Raw genomic sequence first — 12,790 nt, 5'->3', positions numbered from 1 at the left:
TATTAGCAGCTTCCACCACAGTGAAAAACAAGGAAAGGTCAAGGATGAGTCCTCTAATCCTGAATGGGGCCAGGTATAGGATGGTGGTGCTCACCAAGAAATGGAAGAAAACATAAGCACTGCTATTGAGCACCTCATGTATGCCAGACACTGTAGTAGGTGCTTTATCTAAAACCAACGTTGCTGAGTTTTATTTAGGTAAATAATTGCATTGACCTTGAGAAAGTTTGGAGTATTTCTAATTTGGGATCAGATCCAGGTTGCCTCCTCTTGCATGCTTCCCATGTTGGGGAGCTTACTGTCTTTCTCAAGGTAACTTGTTGCATTGTTGGATAACATCTATTTTTAGAAAGTTCTGCCTTACTTTGAGCTGAAAGCTGCACTCTTTGGTTGGCAATGGAGTGGAGTAGTTCAGGGTGCATGTTCTTCAGTTAGATCAGTGATTCCAACCCCCAGGGGATACCTGGCAGTGTCTGGTAACATTTTGGGTTGTCATGACTGGGGGCTCGCAGCTACTGGCATCAAGTGAGTGGAGGCTAGGGATAATGCTAAGTAAATGTCGTCACCCAGTGCACAGGACAGCTCCCCACAATGAAGAGTCATGCAGCCCAAATGTCAATGGGAGGACCAAGGTTAAGAAACCCTGAGTTAGGGCCAGGTGCGGTGGCTCATGCCTGTAATCCCAGCACTTTGGGAGATGGAGGCAGGCGGATCGCTTGCGGCCTGCAGTCTGGCCAACATAGCAAAACCCCGTCTCTACTAAAAATATGAAAATTAGCCGGGTATAGTGGTGAACACCTGTATGTAGTCCCAGGCACTCAAGAGGCCAAGGCAGGGGAATCACTTGAACCCAGGAGGCAGAGGTTACAGTGAGCCAAGATCATGCCACTGCACTCCAGTCGAGGTGACAGAATGAGACTTCGTCTAAAAAAAAAATAAAGAAACCCTGAGTTAGATAGACCTAGGTTCAAATCTTAATTTAGCAACCACTTCCCAGCTGTGTGACCCTGAGTAAGCTGCTTCACCTCCTGAGCTTGAGCTGACCGTTTCCTCCTCTCCACCTTGGGGATCATCAGATATTCCTCTTGGGCCTGTGGGCATTTAGTAACTGATGTGTGAGAAGCGCCAGCCCTGGGGCTTGGCTCCTTATTGTTTCAGCTTTCTCGTTGGTGGCACAGGATGTGCAAGGAACACTGGGTTGTTTGCTGGCACATGGACCTGATGGGATTAGATTGTAATCACTCTAGTAAAAGCCTCTCCCCATCTAATGGTTTCAGAATGGAGTCATCGCCCTAATTCAAAAATGATGGTTTGCTTGTACACTCTTAGAGAAGAAGGGTCCATTTCTATTTTTCACCAATTAATCGCAGCACTTTCCCACTCTGCTGTCTCAATTGATCCTCCCAATGGCCCAGGCAGGAGGGCTTACTATTCTCCCTACTTTAAAGGTGAAAAAACTGACACCCCAAGCTGTTTACTCAAGGTGCACATGCTCACACACACACACACTCTTACACACGCTCACATATACACACACATCCACTCACACTCATACAGACTCATACACATACACTCATGTACTCAAAAACCACATACACACCTACACACATACATTCACGCTTACACTGACACATTCATACACACACACAGACTCTCGCACACAGTCACAGACATTCACACACACACACACGCACATATACATTCACAGCCACTCACACAGCCCAGTGAGCAGCAGAGCAGAGAGCATGGGTGAGGACTCAGCTCCTGCCTCCAGAGCTCTCTCTAGGCTGCTACTCTGAGGACACAGAGCTAGGGAGGACCTATGGGTGACCAACTTCCTTGCAGACAAACCCTCATCTCACGTGGCTCCTCTAGCTTTTATTCTCTCTGCCCAGAGCACACCCTCTGTCGAGCACTGTTTCCATAGGCATGGTTTTATCCTCAGAGAGGGCACCTCAGACCCAGCAGGGTCTCCTGAGTGGCATGCAGTGACATGGGATCCATGTCCCCAAGTATCTCCCATACTCTTGGCCAGAATATCTGACTTTTCTTTGGAATTTATGCAAGGAAAACCTCAGGGACCAGATTTTTCAAAATGCAGGTCCCTGAGGGAGGGAAAAGCACCTTACATTAGTCATCTCACTGACCAGAACTATCCATTCAAGCTATTTTTTTATTCATTTCACAGTACATTGCAGACATTGTTAGATTTCACCCCTAAATGTTTAAAGTGCTACAGTAATTTTTAGTTCAGTGATGTCAATTCTGTCATAACTTTTCTTCCTTTAAAGAAAAAGGAAAAATACAGATTTTTTTTTAATAAAAATAAATCATGGCTGGGCACAGTGACTCACACATCTGTAATCCCAGCACTTTGGGAGGCTTAGGAGGGCAGATGGCTTGAGCCCAGGAGTTTGAGACCAGCCTGGGCAATACAGTGAGACCTTCACTCTACAGAAAATACAAAAAATTACCCAGGCATGGTGGTGCGTGCCTGTGGTCCCTCCCAGCTACTCAGGAGGCTGAGGTGGGAGGATTGCTTGAATCATTTTCTGTCAAATACAATTGTTAGGTGATAAATAGTGTATACATAATTTTTTAAAAATGTTTTCTTGGATGGGTGCAGTGGCTCACACCTGTAATCCTAGTACTTTGGGAGGCTGAGGCAGGTGGATCACTGAGGTCAGGAGTTCGAGACCAGCCTAACCAATATGGTCAAACCCCATCTCTACTAAAAATACAAAATTAGCCAGGTGTGGTGGTGCATGCCTGTGATCCCAGCTACTTGGGAGGCCGAGGCAGGAGAATTGCTTGAACCCAGGAGGCAGAGTGTTAGAAACAAGTGCCTGGTGCTGCAAAGAAAAACGGCATGTAGGCAGAAAATTCCTCAGCAAGGCACATTTACTTCTGCAGAAGGGTGCAGCTTGTGCCACTGACGATTGCAAGAGCACACTGAGCAGGGTAGGGCAGGGGTTTTTATCCCTGATTCAGTTCCTAGCACTGCTGTGTCCTTTCCCTGTTGGCTGGGGTTGGACCTCACAATCTAAGCTAACTTGATTGGCTAAGGTTTAAAATCGAATAGGGTCTATTAGGCAGGAAAGAAGAGGGACTGTCTGTTACTAGGTGGGAAGGCATATCTGGACTTGTCTGGGCATGGCAAAGGCGGGAAGGTTGTTTACAGAACAGGTAGCTAGGAGACAAGGAAGTACGAGGAAATTGGTCTTAAGAAACAAAGAACAGGGAACTAAAGCTTTTTGAAGAGGAATTTATTATCTCTGACAATTTCCCCCTCTTGATTTTATAGTTTTTCCTCTTCAAAATGCCTATGCATGTCTAGGCTCTGTTGTTCTTCTTGGGCATCAAGAAGGGAGAGTTTATCTGAAGAAGGTGGGGGTGAATTAAGGGAGGTTTTCGTGAGTGCTGTTTCTATAATTCTTTGCACTAAACCACGAATAGAGGGTATGATACAGCATCCTACAAGAATGAGCACATGTATAACGATTATAAGGGAGGTGAATATTGAGGTCATAATTCCTTTCCATTTCCTGAACCATTTCTTTATGATGGTTGTAAAGGGGTCATCTATTCCAGAATTTTTAGCTAACTCATTTGATAAGGAAGTAAGGCCTTGTAAGGCTTTTGTTTTTGTTCCATTGGGGTGGTGTGATTAGGAATAAAAGTACAACATTGGACTCCAATCATGACACAAACTCTGCCTTTTTCAGCTAATATCATGTCAAGGGCTGTTCTGTTTTTGCAAGCCAGTTGGCTGGTAGGGCCTAATTGTTCAGCTATTCCTTTAATTGCAACTCTAGTAAAATTAACAAAGCATTGTTGATTATAATAGATATAATTTATTCAAGCTACATTCTTATTTACAGTTGACCACCAGAACAACATAAATTTGAATCCTGCAGCTGTTTGATTTTGGGCTTTGAATTCATCTGGTACCCCTCGTGGTACTCCGATAGCATCTATAATAGCATGAGGATCAAAGTATCCATGAGGGACATCTCTCTTTTTATGATATTCTGTCTTCAGCTTTCTTGGTCAATGAAATGCCAAGGTGAAAGGGATAGCCAACTGAATTAGAGCACAAGTGCTGCTCCAGGTACTTGGCAGAGTACCCAGCAATAGTCCTCCACAATACCACCACACATCTGCCCAGGAATGAACAAGGGCATACTGATTGGTAAGCTCTTGAAAAGGCTTGGTTTCACTGCACCCTGTTAAGTCTCCAAGGAATGCTAACTTCTTTGCCTGCCATGAAAGGCAAGAAGTGAAGTTAACATCAGGGGCTGGAGGCTGGATGGCCCTCGGGGGCTGACCCGGGGGGCTTTTGAGGAAATTGGTCTTAAGGGAACAGCAGTGGAAGGATCTTGCATGACTCATTACCCCAGGCTGTGGGGTTCTGGAAGACAGCAATCGTCCAGGTCATACCTCATTGGTCAGATGACCATCCAAGTGGGAAGGGTAAATTTGGGTTTCTGGCCTACCTGTCACAGAAGCCTAACAGTCGCTTTTATTTAGCTTGCAGATGGAATATTTAATTCATTCCAGCCAGGCATTTGGATCTTGATATCCTGTTTCAATAGCTAGAGTTTGCTTTAAATCTTTAACTTCTATAATGGCTACTTTAGTTTTATCATCGGGTATGAAGCGAGAAAAGGTTTGGTTAGAAGAGGGTTTAGGAGGAGAGGCAGAAGGGGATGAAGGAGGTGGAGGAGCGATGAAGCGCATTTTGAAATACTCTATAGGGTCTGTCCCTGAGACTTCTGCTCCTATACCATAAAAACGGCTCAAGGAAGGGTAAGAACCTTGAAAAGTTGGGATAGCAATGGAAATTGGTACAGGATTACACTGGTTATATTGGCAGTTGGGAGGAGTACTCCCTTTAGTGAAACAAATGTATGGTTTCAGGAATATACAACTACTCGTTGGGGCCATCCATCCCTGGTTTTTGGTGGTCAATAGAACATTGGACCAACTATGGCAGAGATGCTGATGCTCTGCTTTAGGAGGACAAGATTCCCAATTAACGGAATCTCCATTAAAATCTTCCCAGACTAATTGATCCCAGTTAACGGATTTCCAGTCTGAGGAGAACCAGGAAGGACAAAGATACTTTTCTGAAGTAGAGTTGTCTTTGACCCTGCAGATCTCCACAGGGTATATAACAAGACGAGCATCGAAAGTGATAGTTTGAGGTGAGTTGACTTAGTAACATTAATAATAAGATGAAGGGTAGCTGGGGGAAAGAGGAATTCAAGGGTTGGAGTTTGTGCTAGGAGGCCTTGAGTCCTGAGGGAGCAAAGGATAGAAGATAGATCTAATACATAGTTTCTAAGAAACTGATCTTTTGTTTCAAATGTCGGAAGATCAGTAGTAGAATGTAGATAAGACAATCCAAAAAGCATCTCATAGTGGGGTAGACCTATATCTTTTCGGGGAGCAGTTCGGACTCTCAACAGGGCAATAGGCCTTTCTACTCTCCCTGATCAGGGTGGATGCACGGCATGTGGTATTCCTATTTTCTTTAGGTGGTTTTTTGGTTTTCCTGCACACTATGCAACTATCTGCAACTTGTCTGGCAAGGGTATAAATTCCTATGCATCCGTAAACTCTGAGGACTGCATCACACATAGCTTGGGGGCCCCAGTGAGTTCCTTGATGTAGCTGTGACAGTATGTCTCGCATGAGGGGCTTAGACAGCATTTCCTTCTTGTCTGATTGTACCCATTTTCCCTCGTGGCTTTCTTTGGCTCCTATTTCTTTTAACTTTTCTTGCTCTCTGGGGGAGAAAATAGGGACTGTAGCTGGAGGGGTAAGATAAGGGGTTAGGTGGAAAATGGGTGCTGCTTGAGAAGAGGCAGCTTGTTTGGCCACTTGGTCAGCTAGATTATTCCCTCGGCTCTCAAAGGAAAGATTCTTCTGGTGACCTGGAACATGAACAACTGCTGTCTCTTCTGCAGCTAGCTGTAAGTTCTCTAGTACTTGGATTATCAAGTCTGTGTGGACTAAGTTTTGGCCCCTTTACTGTTAATAAGGCCTTGCTGTGCCCAATTTTCCCAAAGGTGTGGACTACTCCAAAGGCATACTTGAAGTCAGTATAAATAGTTCCCTCTTGGTTTTGCAGAAATTTTAAGGCTTGAATTAGTGTAAACGACTCACGTTTGCTCAGACCAGTCATTAGGTAGGGTGTCTCTGTCTACTCCTAAGTACCTGCTATGCCTTTTCCCTTTTATTACTTGAGAAGAACCATCTACAAAAAGGTGTCTTCCGGTTTGAAAGGGAGTTTATCTAAACATCTATGCCCAAGTTCTTCTGGTCTGGGGCATGGGTTTTTTTCTGCATTTGCATTTCCTGTTAAGAAGGCAGCAGGGTTAAGTGAATCATCAGTAGTTAGGATTAAATCATCTTTTTCTAACAAGATAACCTTGTATTTTAAAATTCTTGAGTCAGTAAGCAACCTTTCTGCCTTCTGATTTGTTCTGACCTGGTGAGGTGTGCTCACAACGGGGTTTCCGCCAAAAGTTATTTTTCCACTTTCTTCTGTTAGCAAAGCAGTTGCCGCTACAGATTGAATGCATTTGGGCCATCCGTGGGTTACTGGGTTAAGAATTTTGACTGGAAGCCTACGGGTTGCTGGTGGCCTCCGTGCTTTTGGGTAAGTACTCCTAAGGCTACGCCCTTGTTTACATTGACAAAAAGATGGAATGGCTGCTTAAGGAGGGTAAAGCTAGGACAGGGGCAGTTACTAATAGATGTTTTAACCTTTCCACCTGTTGGATTTCTGGTAATTGCCAAATGACAGGGTCTGGCTCGTCTTGTGTGAGCTTTTTGTATGAGAATTTTGTTTCTAGGGCATAAGAGTCTGTCCATAGATGACAGTATCTGACTAATCCTCCTTCAATCCGTTCAAGCCCAATTTTCCATTTGCCTTTGCTAATTAAGTGCCCTAAATATTTTGCTTCAGGTTCTACAAATTGGAGTTTGTTTTTTGAGACTGGTAACCCTTCATCCCACAGAAAATTTAAGACATGAGTTGAGAAGGCTGCTACTTCTTTTCTATCATCTCCTGAAATTAGAAGACCATCCATGTACTGGAGGAGGCATATGCACAAGGGCAGGGAAAGTTTCTCTAGGACTTGTTCTAATATTTGACTAAATAAATTTGGAGACTCTGTAAACCCCTGGGGTAAGACTGTCCATCGGTATTGCTGTTTTCAACTGGAGTGAGGGTCTTCCCACTCAAAGGCAAATAGGTCCTGGCTGCCCTCTGCTAATGGACAAGCCCAGAAGGCATAATTTAAATCAATTACTGTACTATCTGATTAATAGCTCTAAGGTCTTGCACTAACCAGCATGACCTGTCTGCCTTCTTTAAGGGCAGTTTTGGAGTGTTACAGGGAGACATACAGGGTTTAAGAAGCCCATCATGGAGAAGACCTTCAATTACAGGTTTTGAATTTACCCTGGCTTCTAAAGGAATAGGATATTTCTTTTTCTTTACTACTTCCCCAGGGGTTTTAAATTTAACATGAATCAGAGGAATCTGTAACTTTCCTTGATCCCATCTTTTGACCATTCCTCGGGATAAACGTGTTCTTCATCTGCAGTGGTGAGCAAGATTAGGGAGGGGAGGGGAGGAATTTTCCATAATTGATTTGGAGGCCTAAGCCTAATTTTAGTATTAAATCGCTTCCTAATAGATTTGTCCCTGCTTCTGGAATTAACAGAAATTTGATACTAGCTGATCAGTTTTTATATTTCATTTTTGTCTCCTTTAAGATTTTTGCTCTAAATCCTTCTCCTTTTACCCCAGAGATAAAAAGTTTTTCTTGTGAACAAGTTACACTAGATGGAAGATAACAAACAGAGGAGTGAGCTGCTTCTCACTTGATTAAAAAGGTAATAAGCTCAGGTTTAGGTCCCACTTCTAAATTTACCAAGGGCTCTTGGTGGGACTCAAGATAAAAAGATAGAGCCCCTGACTTCCCTAGTCTTCTTCAAAAGCCATAAGTGGGATGACTTTTTCTTCTTTTTCCCATTTGGGACATTGTCTTTTAAAGTGACCTATTTTTCCACATTTGAAACATTTGTTCTGTGATTTCTTAGTAATATCTGGCCAGCTATTGGTGACAAAGTGGAGCTTTAACATTCCTTGTCCAAGGGGGTCTTCTGATTCTAGGCCAGCATATTTTTCTCATTTGCTCTTTAAGCCTTTCTAAAAATTCTATCGGTCCCTCATCTTTTCCCTGTTTTATATTAAAGGCCTTGGTAAGATTTTGGGTGTGGGGCACTGATTCTCAAATTCCTTTTATTACCATCTCCCTAAGGTCTCTCATACTTCCTCGATGGGCTATATTGTTGTTATCCCATTGAGGATTCTGGGCTGGGAATTATGTTCAGCCACTGGAACATTCTGACCAGGAGGGTGTTCGCGTTCCCAAATGGTCATAGCGGTCCTACGTATCATGCTCCTTTCTTCTCCTGAGAATAAGATGCCTAAGATAGACATTAACTCATCCAAAGTATATAACTGAGGTCCTAAAACTGATTGATTTGATCTGCCACTCCATAAGGGTCATCTAAGAGTGGTTTAAGCTCCTTTTTTAGGTTTAGGGGAAGGGTCTGTGGTGGCAGCTGCTTGGGGGAGAGGAAGGTTCTTTAGTCCAAACAACAGCAGTATTTTATCATTTGCTGCTTTTTCTTGTGTTTGGACCTTTCATTATCCTTCCAATATTCTAACATTAGGCCTAGGGGACTATCAGTGGGGATATTATCATGATCATGATTTTTCCTATCTTTTGTCTTACTTGCTGTATTTCCCATCCTGGACAAAGTGTTTATCCCTGGGGCTCAATCTCTCTTACTAGAGATTTCTTGCACCCTAGCGAGTCTGTGGGGCTCAACTTCTCCTACTAGAGATTTCTCACACTCTTCAGCTTTCGCTTCATCCTTCATCTGCTTCCCTTGCGGTAATTTTCAGGTCCCTCTTAGCATAGGCAGGTTGATAGAAACCCCACAACAGGCAAACTGCCTTCAAGCCATATGAGGTGACTGCAGAATCAGATCCAGACTCTGCACATGCTCTGCACTCAATTGTGCATCTTACTCCCCCACTTTCAACCTCCAGGATGTCCCGACCACCAAGGAAATACTTCACCGCCCCCAAGGTTTTTCTTACCTTGGTCTGTGCACAGAGTTACCTAGTCGCCAGGGTATCTGTAGGCCTTTTCTTCCCACATTGCTGGAATCCAGGTTTATTCATCACACCAGGTGGGTCTCAATCCCTTACCCTTGAGGCCACCTCAACAAAGCAGCAGGCTGCATCTCCTCACGAGAGATGATCTGAGACCCCTCCCAGGAGGAGAATGGGAATCCCAGACGAACCCCCAAATTTGTTAGAAACAAGTGCCTGGTGCCTCAAAGAAAAACAGCACGTAGGCAGAAAATTCCTCAGCAAGACAAATTTACTTCTGCAAAAGGGTGCAGCTTGCACCAGTCACAATCGCAAAAGCACACAAAGCAGGGTAGGGCTGGGGTTTTTACTCCCTAAGGCAGTTCCTAGCACTTCTGTATCCTTTCCCCATTGGCTGGGGTTGGACCTCACCATCTAAGCTAACTTGATTGGCTAAGGTTTCAAATTGAATAGGGTCTGTTAGGTGGGAAGGAATAGGGACTGTCCGTTACTAGCTGGGAGGCATATCTGGACTTGTCTGAGCATGGCAAAGGCAGGAAGGCTGTTTACGGAACAGGTAGCTAGGAGACAAGGAAGTACAAGGAAGTTGGTCTTAAGAAACAAAGAACAGGGAACTAAAGCTTTTTAAAGAGGAATTTATCATCTCTGAAAGGAGGTTGCAGTGAGCTGAGATCGCACCATTGCACTCCAGCTTGGGCAACAAGAGCGAAACTCTGTCTCAAATTAAAATTAAAATTAAAAAGTAAAAAAAACATAAAATAAAAAATGGTTTCTCTCCCCTCTATGTGCCAGACAATGAGGAAAAGAGAGAAAGGAGACGCCTCTGGAGGCCAGGGAGCTGAGAGCCACCTTGAGAATGTCAAGCTGGGGAAGTATTTAGGGGAACTACTTCCTGCTTCCTTCCAAGCAAAACAGTAAAAAATAAAAATCCCTGAGACAATACTTCCTTAGCCTTATGAACCCTGAAAATCTGAGACAAGTCTCAGTTAATTTAGAAAGTTTATTTTGCCAAGGTTGAGGATGCAAACCCATGACACAGCAACAGGAGGTCCTGACGATGTGCCCAAGGTGGTCAGAGCACAGTTTGGTTTTATACATTCTAGGGAGACATGAGGCACAATTAATATATGTAAGATGAACACTCGTTCGATCTGGGAAAGGCAGGTCAACTCAAAGCTGGGAGGAGGCTTCTAGGACTTAGGTAGATAAGAGACGTGGTTGCATTCTTTTGAGTTTCTGATTAGCGTCTCCAAAAGGGGCAATCAGAAGATATGCATTTATCTTAGTGAGCAGAGGGATGACTTTGAATAGAATGGGAGACAGGTTTGCCCAGAGCAGTTCCCAGTTTGACTTTTCCCTTTAGCTTAAGTGATTTTGGGGCCCCAAGTTGTTTTCCTTTCACAGCCTACTTTCTTCCTTCCAGAGGTGGCTGTGGACAATTCCACGGGGTTTGGACTCGATCAGGGCAGAAGGTGAAGCTGCAAGGCATTAGATACGGGAATGGAGAAAAATACAGGCTGGAACTGTGGGTTTGAGTGTTGTCCTCATAGGAGGTGATGACCAAGGAGTAGGAAAGTCAGAGGATGAGACCCCTGAGGCCAACAGCATAGAGTGACAGGAGCATACAGCAGGACTTTGGGTCACCCAAGGAGACAGTGATGCTATTGAAGAAGTCAGAGGAGGCGCCATCAGCAATCAGAGGATTGCTCTGATTGGCAGCTCAGAGCTGGAGGACATCAAAAAATACCGCTATAAGAAAGAGACCTGGAAAAGTCTTTAGAGATTGTCTACCCCCCGCCCCACCCATTTGACACATGAGAAGATGGAGGCCAAGAGATCACTGAGAAAATAAATGGCAGAGCTTGGGCACAATCGGTGCTGCCCAAAATGGTGTTTTTCCACCAAAGACATATAGAAGGTTCCTTCCACAAGGATCAAATATCGTGGGGTTTTGATTTTTATCTTTAAAAATTATATAAATTTAGCCTTCTACAGGCTGGGCACGGTGGCTCACGCCTGTAATCCCAGCACTTAGGGGGGCTGAGGCGGGAGGATCATGAGGTCAGGAGATCAAGACGATCCTGGCTGATATGGTGAAACCCCATCTCTACTAAAAATACAAAACTTAGCTGGGCATGGTGGCGGGTGCGTGTAATCCCAGCTACTCAGCAAGCTGAGGCAGGAGAATCGCTTGAACCTGGGAGGTAGAGGTTACAGTGAACCGAGATCGCGCCATTGCACTCCAGCCTGGGTGACAGAGCGAGACTCCGTCTCTAAATAAATAAATACATTAATTAATTAATTTAGCCTTCTACTCAAGAACTTATCTGGCTTCGTCTTAATGTAAAAATATTTGTTTTTGCTAAATTATTGAGATAAATTTACACTATTAGTGTTTATCAGTTTTCTTTAAACTTACCACTTTTTGATGAATATGAAAATCTAAAAACTTGGCCAGGCACAGTGGCTCACGCCTGTAATCCCAGCACTGTGGGAGGCCAAGGTGGGCGGATATCTGAGGTCAGGAGTTCAAGATCAGCCTGACCAACATGGTGAAACCCTTTCTCTACTAAAAATACAAAAATTTGCTGGGTGTAGTGGTGGGTGCCTGTAATTGCAGCTACTTGGGAAGCTGAGGCATGAGAATCACTTGAACCTGGAAGGCAGAGATTGCAGTGAGCTGAGATGGTGCCACTGCACTCCAGCCTGGGTGACAGAGTGAGACTGTCTTTAAAAAAAAAAAAAAGGCTGGGCATGGTGCCTCATGCCTGTAATCCCAGCACTTTGGGAGTCCAAGGTGGGTGGATCACCTGAGGTCAGGAGTTCAAGTCCAGCCTGATCAACATGGTGAAACCCCGTGTTTTCTAAAAAAATACAGAAAAAATAGCCGGGTGTGGTGGCACACTCCTGTAATCCCAGCTACTCGGGAGGCTGAGGCAGGAGAATCACTTGAATCTGGGAGCTGGAGATTGTAGTGAGCCGGGATGGTGCCATTGCACTCCAGCCTGGGTGACAGAGTGAGACTCCATCTCAAAAAAAAAAAAAAATCTAAAAACTCCTTCCAGAAGATTTAATACTTAATTTCACACCCAACTACCTGACTTGGGGATCACCAGTAACAGAGGATACAGTCCGTTTTCAGTAGAGCCTTACTAGCAAAGGGTTTTTATTTTTGTTTTTCAGATACAGGATCTTGCCCTGTCACCCAAGCTGGAGTGCAGTGATGTGATTACAGCTCACTGCAGCCTCCCAAGTAGCTAGGACTATAAGTGTGTGCTATCATGCTGGGCCAATTTTTTAAAACTTTCATTGTAAAGACGGGATTCCACTGTGTTGCCCAGGCTGCAACTCTTGACCTCAAGTGATCATTCCACCTTTAACTCTTGCCCTCAAGCAATCCTCCCACCTCAGACTCCCCAAATGCTGGGATTATGGGTGTAAGCTACCATTTCCAGCCTACTAGCAAGGGTCTTGTTACATATTGCTTGGCATGATTTATGTAATTTTAAAAAAAATTGTTTGTTTTTCAAATAGAAAAGTAAAATAACAAATATACTTTTCCAAATAACATAATCCCCTTTTCAC

General features: G+C 44.1%; 1 protein-coding gene across 5 annotated transcripts in view; it reads left to right on the top strand.

Moving 5' to 3' along the window:
• Positions 1-12,790, top strand: part of HRH1 (histamine receptor H1) — a 110,749-nt gene that overhangs the window by 93,308 nt on the left and 4,651 nt on the right. Inside the window, exon 1 of one of the 5 annotated variants that reach the window (XM_023218433.3) lies at positions 6,367-6,667. The exons of the other annotated variants lie outside the window; for them this stretch is intronic. The gene's annotated coding sequence lies outside the window, so the exon portion shown is untranslated. Of the gene's footprint in view, positions 1-6,366; positions 6,668-12,790 lie in introns of those variants that run through there. 5 annotated transcript variants of the gene reach the window in all.

This window comes from Piliocolobus tephrosceles, chromosome 2 (genome assembly GCF_002776525.5).
Source record: "Piliocolobus tephrosceles isolate RC106 chromosome 2, ASM277652v3, whole genome shotgun sequence".
NCBI lineage: Eukaryota > Metazoa > Chordata > Mammalia > Primates > Cercopithecidae > Piliocolobus > Piliocolobus tephrosceles.
This window is presented reverse-complemented; position numbering and strand designations above follow the sequence as displayed.